Source organism: Mobula hypostoma, chromosome X1 (genome assembly GCF_963921235.1).
Source record: "Mobula hypostoma chromosome X1, sMobHyp1.1, whole genome shotgun sequence".
In the NCBI taxonomy this organism is placed as follows: Eukaryota; Metazoa; Chordata; class Chondrichthyes; order Myliobatiformes; family Myliobatidae; genus Mobula; species Mobula hypostoma.
In genome coordinates this window covers 5,318,935-5,336,758 of record NC_086128.1, presented here as the reverse complement: position 1 = coordinate 5,336,758, position 17,824 = coordinate 5,318,935, and the positions used below count along the sequence as shown (strand labels likewise).

General features: G+C 44.4%; 1 protein-coding gene across 4 annotated transcripts in view; it reads left to right on the top strand.

The window, feature by feature from the left end:
- LOC134340229 (supervillin-like) overlaps nt 1-17,824 on the top strand; it is a 264,886-nt gene that overhangs the window by 55,341 nt on the left and 191,721 nt on the right. Inside the window, exon 1 of one of the 4 annotated variants that reach the window (XM_063037215.1) lies at nt 12,785-12,917. The exons of 2 other annotated variants lie outside the window; for them this stretch is intronic. The gene's annotated coding sequence lies outside the window, so the exon portion shown is untranslated. Of the gene's footprint in view, nt 1-12,784; nt 12,918-17,824 lie in introns of those variants that run through there. One more of the 4 variants, XM_063037221.1, reaches the window with a different exon arrangement.

Here is a 17,824-nt window from a genome sequence, read left to right as displayed (position 1 = left end):
AAATCCAAGGGACTTGTTAGTCGTGATTTCTCATGCACAAAGCTGTGCTGACTCTCCTAAATCAGGCCCAATCTCTCCAAATATTTGTTGGTCCTGTTCCTCAGCATCCTCCAGAAATTTCAGAATCAGAATCCAATTCAATGTCACTGATATATGTCATGAAATATGTTGATTTGCAGCAGCAGTACAGTGCAATACATTTTAATATATATATAAATTATGATAAGAAATATATATTCCTGGGTCTTCAAGCTCCTGTACCTCCTCCTTGATGCTAGTGATGTGAAGAGGGCCTGTCCTGGGTGATGGGGGTCCTTAATGATGGATGCCAACTTTTTAAGGCATCTTCTTTTGAAGATGTCGTCCATGCTTGGGAGACTGGTGCCCATGATGGTGCTGGCTGAGTTTGCAACTTTCTGCAGCTTTTGCCACACCTGTGCAGTGGCCCCTCCTTTGCAGACGGTTAGAATGCTCTCCACAGTACATCTGTAGAAATTTGAGAGTCTTTGATGACTTGCCAAGTCTCCTCAAACTCATAATGAAATATATCCACTAATGTGCCTTCTTTGTAACTACATCAATATGTTGGCCCTAGATAAGATCCTCAGAGATGTTGACACCCAGTAACTTGAAACTGTTCACCCTTTCCACTGCTGATCCCTCGATGAGGACCCCCAACTTCCCCTTCCTGAAGTCCACAATCAATCCCTTGGTCTTATGGATGTTGAGTGTAATGTTGTTGCTGTGACACCACTCAACCAGCAGATATATCTCACAGCTGCATGTCTCCTTGTCACCATCTGAAGTTCTACCAATAATAGTTCTGTCATCAGTAAATTTATAGATGGCGTTTGAGCCGTGCCTACCCACACAGTCATGCGTGCAGACAGAGTAGAGCAGTGGGCTAAGCATGCATCCTTGAGGTGCACTAGTGTTGATTGTCAGCGAGGAGATGTTATTTCTGATCCACACTGACTGTGGTCTCCTGGTGAGGAAGTCAAGGATCCAGTTGCAGGGGGAGGTACAGAGGCCCAGGTTTTGGACAGCAGCCAAACGTAGATACTGCTATTGTTTAGGTGATCTAAAGCCAAGAGGAGAGCCAATGAGATTGCATCCACTACTTAAAAACATAATAGGAGCAGGAGTAGGCTATCTGGGCTGTCAAGCCTGCCCTACCATTTAATAACATCATGGCTGATCTGACCATGGACTCATCTCCACCTATCTGCCTTTTCCCAAAACCCCTAATTCCCCTACTACGCAAAAATCTATCCAACCTTGTCTTAAATATATTTACTGCGGTAGCCTCCACTGCTTCATTGGGCAGAGAATTCCACAGATTCACCACTCTCTGGGAAAAACAGTTCCTTCGTCCATCCTAAATTTACTCCCCTGAATTTTGAGGCTATGGTCTCTAGTTCTAGTCTCACCTACCAGTGGAAACAACTTTCCTGCCTCTCTCTTATCTATGCCTTTCATAATTTTATATGTTTCTATAAGATCTCCTCTCATTCTTCTGAATTCCAGCGAGTACATTACCAAGTGACTCAATCTCTCCTCACAGTTTAACTGCCTCATCTCTGGAATCAAACTGGTGAACCTCCTCTGCACCACCTCCAAAACTAGTACAGGTGGACCTTCACTAATCCGACTACCTGTAATCCGGTTCCTTCAATTATCCGGCACTGATTATGCTTAATGTGATCCTTCTGTAATTCGGCATTTTCACTAATCCGGCACTCCTCAGGTCCCAATGGTGCTGGATTAGTGAAGGTCGACCTGTATATCTTTCCTCAAGTAAGGAGACCAGAAATGCACACAGTACTCCAGGTGCAGCCTCACGAGTACCCTGTATAGTTGCCCATAACCTCCCTGTGCTTAAATTCAATCCCTCTAGCAATGGCCAACATTCCATTTGCCTTCTTGATAGCCTGTTACTCCTGCAAACCAATCTTTTGTGATTCATGCATAATCACTCACAAGTCCCTCTATACAGCAGCATGCTGCAATTTTTACCAATTAGGTAATAACCTGCTCTTCCATTTTTTCTTCCAAAGTAGATGACCTCGCATGTACCAGCATTGTACTCCCTTGCCCACTCACTTAACCTTATATATATCTGCAGACTCTCCATATCTTCAGCACAATTTGTTTTTCCACTCAATTTAGTATCATCAGCAAACTTAGATAAACTACACTTGGTCCCCTCTTCCAGATTTCCAGATCGTTAATACATATTGTGAACAGTTGCAAGCCCAGCAACCACCCCTGTGGCACACCGTTCACCACTGATTGCCAACCAGAGAAATACCCATGTATGCCAACTCTCTGCTTTCTATTAGTTAACCAGTCTTCTATCCATCACCACCAACCCTATGCATCCTTGTCTTAAGGATAAGTCTTTTATGTGGCACCTTATTGAATGCCTTCTGGAAATCAAAGTAAATAACATCCATCTGCTCCCCTCTATCCATTGCACTCATTATATCATCAAAGAACTCCAGTAAATTTGTCAAACAGGACCTGCCTTTGCTGAATCCAAGCTGCGCCTGCCTGATGGATCCATTTCTTTCCAGATGCCTCACTATTTCTTCGTTAGACTTCGCAGTGAAAGTCGGATTGCAGCGGGCCCCAGTCCCTGCTTAGGCAGGAGTTAATTTGAGCCATGACCAACCTCTTAAAACAGCCCATCACAGCAGATTTGAGTGCTACTGGACAATAGACATTGAGGCAGCTCACCCTGTTCCCTTGGGCACTGGTATAGAACATAGAACGTAGAATTGTACAGCACATTTCAGGCCCTTCAGCCCACAATGTTGTGCCAACCCTCAAACCCTGCCTCCCATATAACCTCCCACCTTAAATTCCTCCATATACCTGTCTAGTAGTCTCTTAAACTTCACTAGTGTATCTGCCTCCACCACTGACTCAGGCAGTGCATTCCACGCACCAACCACTCTCTGAGTAAAAAACCTTCCTCTAATATCCCCCTTGAACTTCCCACCCCTTACCTTAAAGCCATCTCCTCTTGTATTGAGCAGTGGTGCCCTGGGGAAGAGGCGCTGGTTATCCACTCTATCTGTTCCTCTTATTATCTTGTACACCTCTATCATGTCTCCTCTCATCCTCCTCCTCTCCAAAGAGTAAAGCCCTAGCTCCCTTAATCTCTGAATGATTGTCACCCTTTTGAAGCAGATGGGATTCTCTAATGGCAGCGGTGAGAGATTGAAGATGTCCTTTGACACTCTCGCCAGTTCATTGGCATATGTTTTCAGGGCACTATGAGATACACCTGATGCCTTGTGAGGGTTCACCCTCATGAAAAATTTCTGACATCACCCTCCAAGACAGAAATCCCAGAGTCACCTGATGCTGCAGGGATTTGCATAGATTCTCCATTTCAAAACATGCATAAAAGGTGCTTAGCCCATCTGGGAGCAAAGCAGCACAGCCATTCCTGATGTTAGGTATCACCTTGTAGGAAATAATAGCCTGTAAACCCTGCCAGAACTGATATACATCTGATTCTGTCTCTAACTTCAATCGACTCTTCTCTCTTAAGATAGCCTGCTGTATTTCATACTTGGACCTCTTGTGTAGTTCTGGATCACTGGTCTAAAATGCCACATATCCAGTCCTCAGCAGACTATCTACCTCTTGGTTCATCCATGGCTTTTACCCACATCAATGTCAAAATTTGCTAGCCTGTGGTTTCCTGGCTTGTTTTTGCCACCCGTTTTAAACATTGATACCATGTTAGCCACTTGCCAGTCCTCCAGAACCTCATCCGTGGCCAGAGCTGAAGCGAAAATCTCTGCAAAAGCCCCTGCAGTGTCTTCTCCAGCTTTCCACAAGGTCCAAGGATGCACCAGGTCAGGTCAGGCCCTGGAGATTTATCCACTTTAATGCATTATAATGCCTCCAATGTCTCCTCCCTGCTAATTGTACATGGTCTAAGACACCACTACTTATTTTCCCCATTTCTTTAACTTCCATCATTTTTTCCACAGTAACAATTGAAGAGAAATAGTCATTAAAAATCCAACCCATTATCTTTAGTTCCACGCAAAAACAGGCTTGCTGATCTTTAGAAGAACTATTTTCTCTCTAGCCACCCTTTTACTTTTAATATACCAATTGAATCTCATGGGATTTTGCTTCACCTTGCCTGTCAGATCCTTCTCACATCCTCCTTCTGGCCTTCTAACTTCTTTTAATACAAGGGAAAACAATAACAAAAGCAGAATGAGGTGTTACAGTTAACAAGAAAGTGCAGTGCAGTCAAACAATAAGGTGCAAGACCATAACAATGTGGATTGTAAGATTTTATCGTACTAAAGGTCTGTTCATTAGTCTTGTAACAGCAGGCTAGAAGCTATCCTTAAACCTTGTGGTATGTGCTTTTCGGCTCCTGCACCTTCTGCTTGATGGGGGTGGGGGGAAGAGAGAATGTTCGGGGTGGGTGAGTCTTTGATTATGTTGGCTGCTTCATCAAGGCAGCAAGTAATGTAGACAGTGTCCATGGAGGGGAGGCTCATTTCTGTGACGCATTGAGTTGTGTCCACAACTCTCTGCAGTTTCTTGCAGTCATGGGCAGAGCATCAGTCAGTCAGTGGGTGCCGTCCCGAATCCGGGGTTGGCGGCTATGCACTTCCATCTTCTTCGATCTTGCGACAGCACCGAGTACAGCCTCTCCTCCAGTTTGTTCTCGCTGGCTGCCTTGGCACTGCCCACAGCTGCCCCCGCTGAACTCGAGCCCGAGGCCATGTCGGCCTCCAGCCGCGGCCACTTCTTTGAGCTCAGCCCTTCCTCAGGCAGAGGCCTTGGGCAGGTCCAGGCACACAGCGCAGCTCCAAGTTCATCATATCTCTTCTAACTAAGTGCACAGTATACGATTCGCAGAAACGTGGTGAGGCTTTAATGGGCCAACAGCACTTCTGCATTGCAGCCAGACTCCGCCAAGAGGCACTGGAATCTGGGGCTCCACGGGAGGAGGTTGACTGATTCAGGTTTAGTGTAATGAAATGGAGATTTGGTTGAGAGTGGTGAGCAGATGGTCAATGGTTCCTTGTTGCTTCCAGATTATGTACTTGTATAGGTGGACAACTTCCTTTAAGCAAGCAAACTCTGCAGGGTCAATCACTGGTTCAATCATCCTGTTAGGGAACGTAGAGGAAACTTGTCCCAAATACAGAGCAGCAGAGATGACTTAGTGCTGAGTGATCACTTTATTAATAGACTGCAAAATAACAAACCACGAGGGGGCTACAAAACAAGAGAGAATAGGTACTTAACATAACAAGATAACTGAAGGCTAGGAGCAACTAGTAGAAACTGGCTAGTTTGAAGGGCAAACAAGTATTGTGGATGAGAGCTGGGCTTAAATAGGTTGCAGGTGATGATTTGGAAATGAGTGGCAGGTGACTCCTGTTAGCTGGATGAGACTGAGAGGTGGCTGCCTGTGATGCCACATTTTTAAATAAAAAATTCTATTCACCCCTTAGAATTTGAAATTAATTTTGGTTGAAGTGATTCCACTTTTCGGAGTTCTTTCTGTATAATACTTTAATTTACGGCAGCTGCATTTAACTAACTAAACACAAAAATGAATGTAAACTTGTAATTCCCAACTCTTGGGGAGTTTATCAGCCTTAAATTTAATTAAATGTGAAAAGGAATGACTTGGCATGTTGTCTGTTGGAGTGAAAGGGTTAATCAAACAGTATGGAACCACTCAGTTTGCTTTGTGTGTATTTGCCTCTGGCTATGCTTTAGCATGAGCAGAAATGTACATTTGATCCAATGATCAGATTTCTTGTGGAATAAAATAGAAAAAGAATTGAGTATTAATCTGCTATCAAGAATTTGGTCTTGTGGTACTGATTATTGTGTGGGATTCCCTGTGTCGCTTCTACCAGTCCAATTAAAACACTAGGCATTTGCTGTTCCCACCTGAGATTTTGAAGGAAGCACCTGAACACGTGACAGAAGAACCTAACATACAAATTAGGAGGATCAGTTAGCCACTCAGACTCTTTAGTCAGTTCTGCCAAACAATAAATTCTGATTGCAGCCTCTGGTAACCTTTCACCCCTTTGCTTAGCAATAACTCGTTTAGCCTTAAATATATTCAATAATGTAGAAGTATTTCCTGAACTAAAATTACTGACTGATTATAAACAGCCACAGTTATGTCATTCACAGTTTGCTTATTTTCATTTGCTTATGTTTAATATGTTATTTGTTTATTTGAGTGTTGAAGCAATTAAATCCCTTAAGTTGTATTACTTTCTCTAATTCAAGTCATTTGAATCTTGAATTGCTGTGGAGTTCAGGAACGCAAGATATTTTAGCTTTCAAAATCTATTAGTTTTTTTATCCCATGATGTGCACAAAACTTCATGTGGTGCAGGAGTGCATTGCAGGCAAGAGAGGAGCAAGATTGTGACAGATTGCTCTTGCAGTGTGAGAGTGATCAAATTTCAGACTCACTGCTCCTCAAAGTGGATGGAGCTGTAAATACAAACATGTTGTCAAAGATGAAAGAGAAAGAGGGGAGGATTCAAGATTCAAAGATGCAAATTATATTTATTGTCAACGTATGTACGCAGGATACAACCCTGAGATTTGACTTCCCACAGACAGCCATGGAACCCATTCAAAGAAAGACATCAAACCGCTAATGTGCAAAAAAAAAGAGAACAAATTGTGCAAACAACAAAAAAGAGCAAAAAACACAGAAAGTAAAACATCAAGCCAGAAAGTCAATGGAACAGTCCAGGGATGATGAGTTTCAGCTCACTTCAGTTCCAGCACTGTGTCATCAGTCGACTACAGACTGCAGAGCCAGTGCATTCGACATCCCCATCAAAATCACACAAAATAGACACAGGAAAAAAGGCTCCAGTCCACACACTTGAGTTGAAACCTCACTGAACTCCCTTGGAGTCAGCAAAGCAGCGGATCACTCAATCAGCCCGAAAACACACCATCAAACTGCAGGTCACAGCCTCCAACAGTAGCAGAGACACATTTGAAAGAAAAATAAATCAAAGAAGTAAGTTTGTGATCTGTCTGAAGGATGTCTCCTTTGGTTGCGTTATCCACTGGTGTCATCTTCTCCAGGTTCTGTGTTCCGGGGAACCGGCTAGTGATCCTATAGGCAACTAGCCCTTCGCTTCATTGAGGTGAATATGCACAGAGATGGCACTGCAGCTGACCTGTTTACATCTTTGCAAAAAGTCACCTGTAGCCTCAAACTGAGGACAAGGAGTGTAAAAATGAGCTTGCACTCCAATTCTACTCCAATTCTCTCACTAGGAAAATATCTTCCAGCAGTGATTCTGTTGAATGTTACAACCAAACTGCTCAATCAGGTAAGTCCATTTATTCCTAACAATAGAAAACACTTGAAAGTGAAACTAGATAAATTATTTCACACTGCTCAGTACAATGGAAAGTGTTTTCAAACTGACAACTGAATTTACCTATCATTTTACTTTGATGCAAAACATGTAAAAAAAAACATATTGTCCTTCAAAACCTCAGGGTGTTTCAAAGCACCTGCATCCGCTGAGATATTCTGAGCAATTTTGCTCCTTTGTGTCTAGACAGGTTCATGGGTTAATCCAAATACCCCGTAAGACCGATTCTCCCTGTATTCCCTTCAGTACTCCCCATATGCACTCGGGGTAATTTGCATTGGCCCTTTAATCTACCAACCTTCGTGTCTTTGGGAGAAAATTAAAACACTCAGGGGATCAGAGGAAGACCATACAGCCTCCACACAGACAGCACCAGAGGATGTGGGAAGAAACTGGAGCACCTGGAAGGAACCCACATGGTTTCAGAAATAAAGTACAAACACCACACAGACAGCAACAGAGGTCAACATCGAGTCCAGATCACTGGAACTGTGAAGCAGCAGCTCTACTAGTGGTGCTACTGCATTGCCCATCATGCTCTGCTGCAAAATTTGCCCACTTTAAGGGAGCCGATGAATTACATTTACTCTTTCTGAAGTAGAGTTAAAACCCCATCCTTGGAACCAGTGAGGAGCCAATCCCCTTGAGTTCTGAGTTCTGACTCCTGACTGTTATTCTAAGGAACCTTGTACTGCTGGTGGTCAATAGGTAATGATAAGGGTGGACTAATATGTGATGCCCAAAAAAATTGAATAGCCTTCTGATAATTAGCACTGCCTGCTTGTGTTTGACTGGTCTCCCTCTTGCTCACTGCAGCCAAAGAAAGGTTCAGGAATGTTGGATCTTGGCAAAGGTTTGATCAGCATGGTTTGTGGATTGGACTCGTTTTGGGAGGACTCTACGCTTCATGTTATATGTGTTTCTGGTTTTTGGTTACTCCTTTCTTTATTGCTATTTTGTGCGATTTTGATCAGCAGTGAACGAACGACACAGCACTAAACTGAATTGGACATTCCTAGACTGTTTCAAGGACTGCAGTTTGATGTTTAATATTCTATGTGCTATTCACTCATTTTTTGCCATTTACGCAATTTGTTCTTTTTTTTACCTATTGGGGTTAAATGTTTCCTTTGAAAGGGTTCCAAGGTGTTTTTTTGTTTCCTGGCTGTCTGTGGGAAGATGAATCTCAGGGTTGAATACGACATACATATAGTACTTTGGTAATAAATGTACTTTGGCTTTGACAATCAGTGACTTTTGGCATACACGAGTGGTACACTTATTTGTGGCGTTGGCTGTGGAGGTTCATTTGATGAGTTCCTTCAAAACAGCTTTGATAGGTTTCTGAGTATTAAGGATATTGGGATAGTGCGGGAGGTAGTAGAAGATCAAGGTCAAAGAAAAAATTGAGTATATTGTCATGTGCTCTAGTAGACATATACACATGAAAAATTTATTTCCAGCAGCATGGAGGTAATGTTGCAGCTATATAGGACCCTGGTCAGACCAAATTTGGAGCACTGTGCTCAGTTCTGGTCGCCTCACTACAGGAAGGATGTGGAAACTATAGAAAGGGTGCAGAGGAAATTTACAAGGATGTTGCCTGGATTGGGGAGCATGCCTTATGAGAATAGGTTGAGTGAACTCGGCTTTTTCTCTTTGGAGCAACAGAGGATGAGAGGTGACCTGATAGAGGTGTACAAGATGATGAGAGGCATTGATCGTGTGGATAGTCAGAGGCTTTTTCCCAGGGCTGAAATGGTTACCACAAGAGGACACAGGTTTAAGGTGCTGGGGAGTAGGTACAGAGGAGATGTCAGGGGTGAGTTTTTTACTCAGAGAGTTGTGAGTGCATGGAACGAGCTGCCGGCAATGGTGGTGGAGGCAGATATGATAGGGTCTTTTAAGAGAGTTTTGGATAGGTACATGGAGCTTAGAAAAATAGAAGGGTATGGGGAAGTCTAGTAATTTCTAAGGTAGGGACATGTTCGGCACAACTTTGTGGGCCGAAGGGCCTGTATTGTGCTGTAGGTTTTCTATGTTTCTATGTTTCATACCTTGCACATAAAATTAGATAAGCAGGATTTAAATTAAATTCAACAATTTACTGTCTACACAACTTTTACAAGTAAGAATACAATTAGAACAAAAAATAAAATACAAATTCAATTGTGGTACAAAGTGGTCATGGTGTTGCTATACTGAGGTAGTGATTAGGGCTGTGCCTGTTAGCTCCAGAATTGAATGGTTGAAGGGAAGTAGATATTCTTGAATCTGGCAGTGTGGAACTTCAGACTTCTTTACCTCCTGCCTAAAGGAAGCTGAGAAGCTGAGAGAAGATGGTATGGCCCAGAAGGTGAGGATCTTTGATCATACCTGTAGATGTTGTCTTCTTGAGGTAGCACCTGATGTGGATACTATCGATGGTGGGAAGGGATGGGCCCATGATGTAGTAGGCAGAGTCCAGCAGCTTTTTACATTCCAGTGCCGTACCAGATCATAATACAACCAGTCATCATTGTTACATCTGAAGAAATTTGATGATCATTATGAATGGTGGAGCAACCTCGAAGTGCCAGATGGCTTTACTTTTGCCCCTATTTCCTATGTTCCCACGTACGGAGAACTGCTCATTAGTGTGACAGCAGTGCCTTCTTTGGGGCTGGAGCACTGGGGTTGAGGTAATATAAAGAATAGGCATCCATCAGTCTCGTGAGACCATGGATTTGCACCTTTGAAGGTTTCCAGGGCGCAAGCCTGGGCAAGGTTGTATGAAAGACCAGCAGTTGTCCATACTGCGAGTCTCCCCTCTCCACACCACCAATGTCCAAGGGAAGGGCACTAGGGCCGATACAGCTTGGCACTGGTGTTGTTGCAGAGCAATGTGTGGTTAAGTGCCTTGCTCAAGGACACAACACGCTGCCTCAGCTGAGGCTTGAACTAGCGACCTTCAGATCACTGGACCGACACATTAACCACTTGGCCACGCGCCTGAAGGAATCTGAAACGTCAGTCCGTAAGAACAATAGCATCAGTGGAATGCCGCTAACTCCTCTGTCTAAGCCTCACCCACAGACCGAGTCTCTGTCCCACCACACCCAGCCCAACCCGATCTCATTCTCAGCTACTCAAGCTGACAAGTGTGTAGCTAAGTATAGTCCACAGGTCTCCAATCCCCTGGTCTAGCCACTTTGGCTGTCAGACCCACACATACAAGCTCCTGGCAGTCTCTACCCTGCTAACAAGAGTCACCTGCCACTCATTTCCAATTCAACACCTGTAGCCTTTTTAAACCCAACTCTCAGCCACAATCCCTGTTTCCCCGTTGAAGGAGCCAGCCTCAACCAGTTGTTCCTAGCCTTCAGTTACCTTATTACCTGTAAGTTTAGAACCTTTTCTCTCTTGTTTTGTAGCCCCTTGTAGCTTGTTATTTTCAGTTTATTAGTGAAATATCATTTACTGCTAAGTCATCTCCACTGCTCTGCTTTTGTGTTAAGTCTCCTTTACATTTCCTTACAGTGGCTGAATCTCTGCCTTCTTAAATTCAAGTCAAAGTCAAATTTATTAACAAAGTACATATATGTCACCATAAATAACCCTGAGATTCATTTTCCTGCGGGCATACTCAGCAAATCTACGGAATAGTAATCATAACAGGATCAATGAAAGATCAATCAGGGTGCAGAAGACAACAAACTGTGCAAATGCAAATATAAATAAATAGCAATAAATAATGAGAACATGAGATAAAGAGTCCTTAAAGTGAGACCATCGGTTGTGGGAACATTTCAATGATGACACAAGTTATCAATATAATGGCCAAATTTCAGCAGCTTATTTTGATTATTTTCAGCATCCTCTACAACAGTTCAATGATTTGTGACTGAGTTCCATTAATAATGTTATCACTTGTGTGCATGAATCTCTTTCACTACCCAGAACACACTGTTCTTTCCCTTCTATGTCCTTAGAAGGTGACGTCCTATTTGCCTTCACGGTCACGGCTTTCTTCATTCGTTCAATGTTGATATTTCTATCTACACCACTGACAATGCCGTCTTTCTCTACATCCGGTTTACTCTCTGGTTTCCCATTCAATTATCTTAGTCCTCATTAAATAAACAACAAAAGTGCAGCTGAAAGAAACCTGAAATTAAAAAACAACAGGGTTTCAAGTCAGTGACCCCATTTTGCCTACTGGTCAGGGAACTCCTGTGCGCTTTAGTATATTGTACCTTGGGTTATTTAAGTTATTCTGTAAAACTTGCTTAGTATCTCATCTAAATCATAACAGCTCAGTGAAAGATGATGAAAATAAACGGAGATGGACGTTGCAATCTGGAGTAACCCACAGTCTGCGGGAGGAGCTCAACAGGTTGAGCAGCATCTGTGGGAGGACATGGGGAGGAATGTGTGTGTGTGTCTGGGGGGGGGAGAAGGGGTGTAAATGGCGAGATCCGCTGCCCCATAGGGACCTAGGGGTCTTGACATCTAATTTCACGTTCAAGTTCACACTCTGTGACATATCCAAGACTTGTTCAAAAACAAGTTAAGCGTGACGGCCTCTGCTTCCACCAGCAGTGCAGCCTACACCACTTTTCAAATAAAACCGTCCGGTCTCTCCTTTGAAACCTCAAAACACCACTCCACAGTATGACACATGTGCTTAATTTAATCAGAAGCTTACGCCAATAAAGAACACATTGTCGACTTCGGATTCAAGGTGCCCGGTAACCCAGCTGAGTGTTTGCGCCAGGTTGTTCAGGTAGACTTGTGGTAAAAGCCTGGTTGTGAGAGTGCCGCGTTTCAATTGTATTTAAGCGCAAGGTATGGTTCTCTGAAACACAACAGTGTCCTGTGAATCAATGGCGCTCTGAAAGAAAGTGCACGTTGCTGCAGTTTCATTCCCGGACCGTCCCACCCACAGTACAAAGTCCACAGACGTTTGGGAAAGCCCAGTATGGGGAAACAAACCTTCATACCGGGCATACCTTCAAATAAACCTTCGTATTACGCAGAGCTCGGAGCTTTCTGAAAATAAATGTGATACAGCCGAACATTAAATAACAGAGATAATGTAATGTGGAAAGGGGTCGGTGCGTTTAGACTGTCTGTGAACAGATCCAACAGACTGTGGGGAAAACCCGTTTGATCACATTCTCGCTAGGTGCCACCTTTCCTGAACTGACAATTACGAAATCTCCTGTTGTTGTTCGGTACGTGCGTGTTTCTGCTTTGAAAGGAACAGGAAGGGTGCTGGGTTTCATGACTTGAGTTTGCCTGGTCGGCGCTCGGAGAGTTAATGCAGAGGTGTCCTGTTAATAGAGGGAGGAGAGTCCATAACGCTTGCGGGGGAGGAGCTGGTGAAACGATCCGAGCGAGCCGAGGCTTCGGGCGCACTGTCCACGGCGTTACCCTGTTCACCCAGGTGGATGAGCCTGCACACAGCGAAAAGAAACCTCCGTTGACTGAAATCACAGCGGCCACCAGACTGTGAGTCGGTTCAACTTCTCTTAAGTGTACTGGGTTCCTCTATGAAGGTTTACCGTCGCCTAAACTACAACCCTTTAACAGTGTAACCGAGCGCGGACAGTGCTGGGCTGTCCAAACCTACAGGTTATATGATGTCTCGAAATACCCTGCAGCTTCTCAGGAATTTGAAACAACTTCACGACTGAATCCTATGTTAGAAATGATATTACGTTAGTGGAAAGTGATTATATATTCTTTAAACAACATGCATTATAACGACTTGATTTTGTAATGCGTTAATTTTGAAGTTTCAGTTGAGCTTATTGGCTGAAACCGGTTGCGCTAAATTTATCCATAAAATGTTTATCCTTACTTCTGAATCGTATTTATTACCATTCAATCCATTTGGTACGTTTACACTCATATTTTGTTTCTGAGTTAATCTCTTATTGCCGTATTTTGTTATTTAATACATCTGGCTGGTTGCTAACAACTCGACAGGGAACTGAGTGCATTGAGTCAAGGTGACAGAATGCTGACAGTAATTTAAGAAATACGGTCAGCTCAGCAATAATTAGCGTAGCAAGGGGTAGGGGGGTGGGTGTGGAGGAATGTGATCTCGGGATGCTCTTTGTGTATGTCCGCGGTGGGACCAGATGCCAAGCGTTCCTCCTTCAAGGTCTGGTACTCTCCACACCGTGAAGGTGCCAGAAACGCTGTTCCTAGCTGTGTATGTTTCAGTGTGATGTGTATCATCTTTGATTCTATTTTGTTTCTTGTATTTGCTGTGTATGCCTGCAAGAAAATGAATCTCAGGGTTGTATATTGTGACAAATGTACTTTGATAATAAATTTACTTTGAACTTGCGCCAAGTTGGAGGGCCGCGAAGTACGGGTTAAAGGGCCTCCTGGTGTGAGACCAGTCACTAACAATTTTTAACTAACTCTATTGTTGCAATAATTGTTGCTCGTGACCACTTTCAGTGACACTGGGTTTTGTTTAAAGAATTTTGAAATTCCTAAACAGCCCATGATAGATTTCCTCGGGTGCATCGCTTAAAGGGTAAGTGATATGCTGCTGTTCAATGATACCAAGACAGGTGCACTCCGCATCACGGCGGCAAATCACCTTCTCTCCAGTTCAGTGGTACTGGGCAGCTGCAGGTTCAGGTCAAGTTAAGAGCGAAGACCAGGAATATATGAAACCATGAACGCTCTGGTCTGTGCGACCTAGTGGTAGAGACCTTACTCTGCTCAAACTACTTGTAGTCATTTCACTATAGAAAGAGTACTATCCGGTATTGGTATGGCAATTGCTCTGCGCAAGAGCGCAAAAAGTGCTGAGTTGTGAACGCAACGCTGTCGATCGGCAAACCAGTCTCCTCTCCATTGACTTAGTCTACGCATCCCTCAGCACTGGTGAAGCAGCCAATATCATCAAGGATGATTTCCTACCAGGGGTTCCCAACCTTTTATTTATGAAACCTTGAAAGCTTACCATTAACCGTGGGGGTCTGTAGACCCCAGGTTGGGAACCCCTGCACCCCTCCCATAGCGCAGAAGATACAAAAGCTCTAAAGCAGATAACAGCAGATTCGAGGACCGCTTCTATCCCCTATTTAAAGACTCTTAAAGGGATCTTTCATAAGCTAAGAATGAATTCGGATCTCCCAATCGACCTCGATATGACTGATTCCGATTCTAACCTCACTCCTTCTGAACACAATTCTTTCCACTCTCTCCGCACTAGTCCTACCTCACTATCAAACCCACAGATTAGGAGGGTGCTGTAGTAGTCTGGTGGACTGACCTCTACTTTGTTGAGGCCAGGCGACAACTGTCAGGCACCTCCTCTTACTTACCCCTCGAACAGGACCCCAACTAAGGAGCACCAGGCCATTTCTCCCACACCATCGCCAACCTTATCAAATCTGGGGATCACCCCTTCACTGCCACCAACCTCATAGTTCCCTCAGCCCGCACCTCCCATTTCTCCCTCTTTCTCAAGATCCACAAGCCTGCCTGTCCAGATAGATCCATTGTTTCTGCTCGTTCCTGCCCCGCCAAACTTGTATCTGCATACCTCGACTCTATTTTATCCCCCCGAGTTCAGTCCCTTCCTACATAGATCCATGACATTTCACACGCTCTCGATCTTTTCAATGACTTCAAGGCCCTTGGCCCTGATCGTCTCATTTACACTATAAATGTCTAGTCCCCATTCACCTCTGTTCCCCCACCAAGAAGGCCTTAAAGCTCTTTGTTTCCTTCTGGACACCAGACCCAATCAGTTACCCTTCACCACCACTCTCCTCCATCTGGTGGAACTGGTCCTCCCTCTCAATAATTTCTCCTTCAGCTCCTCCCACTTCCTTCAAACAAAAGGTGTAGCCAAGGGCACTCGCATGTGGGTCCAAGCTACGCCTGCCTTTTTGTCAGTTACGTGGAACAGTCTATGTTCCAAGCCTACACTGGTGTCTGTCCCCCACTTTTCCTACGCTACATCTCCGGCATTGGTGCTGCTTCCTGCGCCCATGCGGAGTTTATCAACTTTGCCTCCAACTTCCGCCTCGCCCTCAAATTTACCTGGCCCTTTTCCGACACCTCCTTTCCCTTTCTTGTCTCCATCTCCTTAAACAGATTATCCACCGATGTTTATTATAAACCCACGGACTCACAGCTACCTGGACTATACCTGGTAATATGCCATTTCCTTCTCTCAGTTCCTCCATCTTCGCTGCACCTGCTCTCGGGATGAGGCTCTTCAATCTAGAACGAAGATATCCTCCTTTTTCAAAGAAAGGGGCTTCCCTTCCTCTACCATCAACGCTGCCCTCAACCGCATCTCTTCCATTTCACGCACGCCTGCTTTTATCCCAACCTCCCGTCACCCCACTTGGGATAGGGTTCCTCTTATCCTCACCTACCACCCCACCAGCCTCCAAATCCACCATATAATTCTCCAGAACTTCCGCCATCTCCAAAGCACATCTTTCCATCCTCCTGCTTTCCGCTGGGATAGCTTTCTACACGACTCCCTCATCCACCCCCACTGATCTCCTTCCTGGTACTCATCCTTAAAAGCAGAACAGGTGCTACACCTGCCCCTACACCTCCTCCCTCACTACCATTCAGGGCCCTAAACAGTCCTTCCAGGTGAGGCGACACTTCACCTGTGAATCTGTTGGGGTAATCTATTGTGTCCGGTGTAACCTCCTGTATATTGATGAGATTCGACATAGATTGGGAGACCGCTTCACTAAGCCAGAAAAAGCAGTATCTCCCAGTGGCCGCCCATTTTAGTTCTTCTTCCTATTCCCATTCCAACATGTCTGTCCATGGCCTCCTCTACTGTCACGATGAGGCCACACTTAGACTGGAGGAGCAACAAGTTGTATTAAGTCTGTGTTGCCTCCAACCTGATGGCATGAACATGATTTCTCAAACTTCCGGTAATTGCCACCCCCACCACCCCTCCACCCCTCCACCCCTCCACCATTCTCCATTCTTGTTCCCCTCTCTCACCTTCTCTCTTTACCTGCCCATCACCTCCCTCTGGTGATCCTCTCCTTCCATTTATTCCACGGTCTTCTGTCCTCTCTTATCAGATTCCCCCTTCTCCAGCCCTTTATCTCTTTTACAAATCAATTTGATGAAGGGTCTCGCCCTGAAACGTCGACTGTTTACTCTTTTCCATAGATGCTGCCTGGCCCGCTGAGTTCCTCCAGCATTTTGTGTGTGTTGCTCTAGTGTTGGGCTCTTTGATCTTACCTGTACTTTCTCTGTAACTGCAACAACTACATTCTCTTTTCTAACTACCTGGATGTATGACATGACCTACCTGAATGGCGTGCAGACAAAAGTTTTTCACTGTACAGATGGTAATAATAAACCAATGTTGCCAGTGTTATCTCAATGGTCACAGATTTGTCATGGTCAGTCTTTGGTTGTGTCACTTGCTGGGACTGCCCCTGTGATGAGCTGAGTTTATGCAGTCAGTGACTATACCAGAAACATCCCAGGTTGATTTAAGGGAAGGGATGTTGTGTGACACTGAGGAAGCGGAATCTGTGGAGTTTCAGTGGCTGCTCCTCTGCCCCATCTGTGAGACACTTAATTTCACTCCACATTTAATCTCAATCGTTCATACTTTATATGCCTTGTCGTATGACGTCAGTGATCATGATTGTTCTTGGCAAATTTTTCTGCAGAACTGGTTTGCCATTGCTTTCTTCTGGGTCGTGTCTTTACAAGACAGGTGACCCCAGCCATTATCAATACTCTTCAGAGATTGTCTGCCTGGTGTCGGTGGTCATGTAACCAGGACTTGTGGTATGGACCGGCTGCTCATACGACCATCCACCACCTGCTCCCATGGCTTCACGTGATCCTGATCGGGGGGCTAAGCAGGTGCTACACCTTCCCCAAGGGTGACCTGCAGGCTAACAGAGGGAAGGAGCGCTTTTTAGTAGAGACTTATCTCCACCCCCACCAATCCTAATGAACCATCAATTTTTCTCGGGATGGGGCAGAATTCTATGGTCTCCCTCAGCACTCCCTGGGCTGAAGAAAAAATGGAGAAAGCCATTTGCAATTCCTGAGGCTGTTCAGTAACTTGCTGGGTAAGGAGCCATGAAAGCCAGGTAAAGAGATTCCCACTGTGGTTGAATATCTTCCTGAACCTCATTGCCAAGGCTGTCACATGACTAGTAACCTTTGGGTTAAGGAACCAGGAGGTGACTAACATCTGTGTGACCACAGCCCATCAAAAATTAATCTGCATAGCAGGAGAAGATTAGTGGAAAAGAGACCCCAGTGGCAAAGTCTACTCTAACAATTAGCAAATAATATATTAATTAGCAAATAATTAGAGAAATAATTAGCAAATAATATATTCAAGACTATAATGTCATTAACGTGGCTCGTGA